Raw genomic sequence first — 5477 nt, forward strand, 5'->3', positions numbered from 1 at the left:
CAAGTCGGATATATATATTTTTTTGGAAAAGAAGGCTTACCCCGGCCTCTGCATCTGAAAGATGCATGGGGCCATTCATCAAGTCGGATATGTTCCTTGGACATGTTACAACATTATTTGTGATTTGCTACAAACACATGTGTGACATGCTGCAATGACTTTGAATGCACAGCAAAACACACAGCATTTTTTATGTTGTTGCAAGCGTTGGTTACTATGCTATATAAGTGTGATAATTCCTCTCGGCAATTAGCCCTGACCATCAATGATTTATTGCACGCACAAAGCATTGTTGCACGGTTTGTGTGAAGTAGGACAACGCTAACGCCTACATGTGTAGTGGGAGCCAAACATGCCCACACGCCTTATAACTTACAGACTTCGTCATGTCACCGCATGCATGCATGTGGAAATCTTTTTGGATTTTCAGTTTTTAAAATGTTTTATCTCTTAAATGAAAAATCCGACTGAAAATCCGTTTTCATCATTAAATCCCTCGCGACGAGATCTTTAAAACTAGATCTCATATCAATATATTTCGATGATTTTTTTTAAAAGTTGCCATGTCTATTGCACATGAATTGTCATGATGTTTACACTGAAGTTGTCATTATATGTTTCAGCTATTTTCTTCTATAATTAAAAGTAATTTTTGACATATTATAAAACGGAGAATTAAGAAACTAGACTTGCCATGCACCATAAACTAAAATTGACATGATACATGCACTTAAAATTGCCATGGTTCATAGAAAAAATATTTTCATGATCAAAGTACTGGAATTACCATCATCAAAAAACTGAAATTGACATGATCTACAAACTAAAATTGCCACATGGCAACTTTAGTTTAAGTACTATGACAACTACAGTGTAAACATCATGGCAACTTTTGGGCAAATTTTTTTTCTTCGTCGAAACATATCAACATGGGGTCTAGTTTTGAATATCTCGTCGAGACGGATTTTTAATTCGCCTTTTAAATTAGGAGATAAAATATTTTTAAGTCGAAACCAAAAAGATTTCTGCTGATGTTATCTGTTCATACGTGACAAATGAGTGGTAATGAAAGCATATGGGCAATGTGCAAACGCCCACACGTGTGTGCATTAGTTTTTTCGTTGAAGTATTGTGACGTTCAGATGGGGGCGATGATGTAGTAAACGTTTGTAAGAAAAATATTGTGCCCGCTGATTTTTAGCTTGCAACCAACAAACGGTCCAAAATTCACGTTTAAGTGGATCTAACGGCCAGGAGGCGGCGGAGGTGAGGGTCGTCCGCTAGCCTTGCCCTTTCATCAAGCTAGCGATGCCTTTCTATGGTTGCATCATGTCGGGACGTTGCCGGATGGCCCAAATCCGTGCTCGTCCGCCGCTCAATGATCGGTGCGTGGCACATACGCCGGCCGTAGCTTAGTTACAGCTAGGGGAATGAATTCCCGTTCCCGCCCCAGGCTAAGCTCTATCGGCCACTCGTCACGGCCGGAGACACGGAGATCAAGCTGCCTCCAAAGCGGCGGATCAGCCACGGTACGTGTTGCTCGGTGAGGAAGGCCCCGGCACGTTCGTGTTCCTTGTGTCTCCCCTGTTGCTTTGATAGATATCTAGGCTATTCGCATTGCTTACTGCACCGCGGGCCCCGCATGGCTTAGGCTAATCATAGTGGGAGTTACTTAGCAAGTAACATAGCGCCTTTTAAATTTTTTTTGCTTATGTGGCACGTAGTTAATGAAAAGTGGTAACATAATATGTTACTGTAACATAGCGCTTCCCAAGATAAAATGAGTCTACAAGCTAATAGATGAAGACCTCTATGACACTACTACTATGTTACTCCCTCCGTCACGGTTTAGAATGCACAGTTAAATTTGCGTGCGTTTTCACAATAGACAAGGTTTAGGGCGCATTGCATTTATTTCTAGTAGCTAATTAGTACTCCGATATACTATTTCTATATGTATGCGTAGTGTGAATACTATTTTTAGCCCGTCTCATAACCAATAGATAACCACCTAGATTTCAGAGAATTTCCAAGTGCGCCTTCTAAACCGTGACGGAAATAGTACTTTGCATTATGAAGATAGTAATTTAGACTAGTGTCATATGCATGACACTACTATAAGTTACTCTCCACTATGACCAGCCTTAGAAGAATATTGATGAAAAGTCATATTCCTTCCGTCTTAAAATAAGTGTCTCAACTTTAGTACTAATTTCAGTATAATTTTGAAAGTACTTCTCGTCTGTGATGTGACTAAATATGATCGAACGGCTTCGGTCTTTTCGTTTTGCCGTAGTCTCTAGCGTAGCCAGGATGGATGAGACTTCTATCTATGCCCACTGGAGCGTCGCCTCTGTACAATTTTTTTTTTGATTATATGCAGCTAGCTACGAACCTAATCCCTGGAAGATATCAAATCCTGTCTTGTATCAAAATCAAACTAGCCAATGAAGCCCACGGGACGTGCGCACGGCATATAGAGATGTTGCCTCATGTCGACCAATCGATCTCAGCTTATCCTCGAAAGGAAACACGGCGAAAGGGAGCCTCCACTACTCGGCGCGCTAGCTTAGCTGCTCGCTTATCTCCCGCCTTTTTTCGCAGGGGTAGCGTCGCACTTGGATTAGAAAATGGGATCCTGCTCCCTCTCCGTATCCTCTCCCGATCGATCGGTCTCTTGTCTTTTCGCACACCTACAAATGCTGCTCACCGTACCTATATATGTGCATAGTTTCTTTTGGAAAGGTGGCATCGATCGATCGGTCCGGCTCGAGGGCGAGGCTCGAGCGTGCATGCACATGGCAGATCACTGGTACGATCGACGTGATCATGGAGGGTTACCGTAGCTAGCTCGGTCGTGTCTTGACGCAATGATCATTCGCTGCAAATTGTATATATATAGAAGCCTATATCAACTTGCGCTTCCCACTCGCCGTAAAGCAAAGCAAACCTGATCGATCACTACAGGCCTGGTAGATCGAGTAGCCGCACAAGAGAAAGAAAACATTGTTAGTGCCTCATCAGTTAGTTCTGAAAGATGCCGGCCGGTCGCGACATCGAACTGTGAGAACGACGGCTGCACTAGTTGAGGATGCGGCATGCGCGCTTCTGTTCAACCAGTGGACAGTGGTGTCGTGCGTAGCATAGAGAGTCTCGTGTCGAACACTGTCCATTGATCAACCCTACCGGCCCCTACCGCTGGGGTTCAAAGTACATCTGATCGTGAGTGGTCTCGAGCGCTCCCTTCACCGGGAATCCAATTTGATCGGTTCCACTATTCAGATGCCGGAAATCCATGTTTGAACTGCTTTTTTTTTGTGGGAGCACAAGATAATCGCACGCATGGGGCCTTCCAACTCCTCTCCTCTCTTCGACATCCATGTTTGAACATAGGCCATGCCCAGCCTTGCTGCCAGCTATCTGAAATTGCTCCGTTGGAGCCATGTTGTATGCCGAGCAGACTGAATAATTTCGAAATTTTGTAAATTGGCAGCTGGCAAAATCTTCACCTCCCCGCGTACTAATAGGAATCTGCAGAATGTCCTCAGCAACATCATTCCTGAAAAAAAGCTCTGGCAAACTCTTCATTCCAAGAACCTTGGCATTTCCAGGGATAGGCAAAAGAGGATGCATGCATTGCGGAGACGTCGATGGGATCCAGTGATCAAAGAGGATACAAACTTGTTTTCCATTACCAATGCCCCGTTGAATTCCTTTTTTAATAGACAACGACTGGCCAGAACTGCACGACACGCAGCTGACGCCTATCTCGGCACCTCGGCATTCTAGAAATCTGAATTGAGAAAGTACCTTTCCTTAAGGGCACGAGCACAGAGAGACAAAGGGTTTGTTAGTAGCCTCCAACCTTGCTTGGCAAGCATAGCCAAGTTGAATAAAGCCATGTATCAAAAACCCATTCCTCCAAGCGACTTTGTGGTAGTAAGTCAGTCCCACGAACTCTAGTGCAGTTTCCTCGCTTGCCATCTTCATGACCCCACCACTCACCGAAAATAATTTGATGAAATATCTCACATGTGGTGATAGGAAGTTGAAGGAAACACATAATACATGTCGGGATCACCTGGATGATCGCTTTCAATGGGACTTCCTTGCCTGCCCAAAACATAAGCCATTTAGACCATCCAAATAGGCTAGCACATGCCCGATCAAGTAGTAACTTGAAGGTATTGGTTGGAGAGTTGCCAACCTTTGTCGGCATACCAAGATATGAGTCATTAAAAGCATCATTGGCAATCCCAAGTCGTGATTTAACCTTCTGTTTGACATGTTCTGTGCAACCCTTTCCAAGGAACAATGCAGATTTACCTTTATTAGTTGACTAATGAGAACCCTGACAGTAGAAATTTAAGGTAGACTCCAAAACCTCCACACTACGAGTATCGCTTCTAGCAAAGAAGATGCTGTCATCAGCAAAGAGAAGATGTGAGATAAGTGGGCCAAGAAGACCATTTTTGATACCATTTAGCCTGCCGCGATTCTCCTTCTGAACTAACAAACCTGACAAACCTTCTGTGCATAAAAGGAACAAGTATGGACTGATTGGACCCTCCTGTCAAATGCCCCTTAATGGCACAACTGGAACAATGAGCTTCCATTCACCTTGACTGCATAGCGAACATGCACAAACAAAACGAAGTTTGGGGAGGTGTCCCATGGGTCATGATTATCTGGGATAAATATTACAACCCAAACAATGGTGAGATGTGGGTCCTTCTGCTGGCATGACACATTCTCCTTGATCGGTATTTACAAAGGTATAACTTCGTGTGTGCCAAGACCTGGTGACGCTATCCTTCTACGGAAGGATTTCTGGCTATCCGAGGAGGTTTTATAGGATAGATTCGACCACCTGTTTTCATTTGCTTTGGATGAGTATATCTCTCTCACCAAGTTTTATGAAAACCCTGATCCAACGTCCAACTTCTACCTAACATTGTCTTTGGAAGCCAGACAAGAATTGGATTCACCCAATAACCAGCTAAACATGGTTGCCCTCGAGCCTCTAGTGGCAGACGAATGGATAACCTGTTGGGGGACACTGATAACCCACAAGTGTAGGGGATCGCAACAGTTTTCGATAAGTAAGAGTGTTGAACCCAACGATGAGCTAAAGGCAGAACAAATATTCTCTCAAGTTCTATCGACCACCGATACAACTCTACGCACACTTGACGTTCGCTTTACCTAGAATAGGTATGAAACTAGAAGTACTTTGTAGGTGTTGTTGGATAGATTTGCAAGATAATAAAGAGCGCGTAAATAAAAGCTAGGGGCTGTTTAGATAAAGACATAACTAAATTAGTTTTAGTAGAGAGCTTATTGTTACGAGAAAGTTATTTGTCCCTAGGCAATCGATAACTAGACTGGTAATCACTATTGCAGTTTCATATGAGGGAGAGACATAAGCTAACATACTTTCTCTACTTGGATCATATGCACTTATGATTGGAACTCTA

This window comes from Triticum dicoccoides, chromosome 1A, assembly GCF_002162155.2.
Source record: "Triticum dicoccoides isolate Atlit2015 ecotype Zavitan chromosome 1A, WEW_v2.0, whole genome shotgun sequence".
NCBI classification, from domain to species: domain Eukaryota; kingdom Viridiplantae; phylum Streptophyta; class Magnoliopsida; order Poales; family Poaceae; genus Triticum; species Triticum dicoccoides.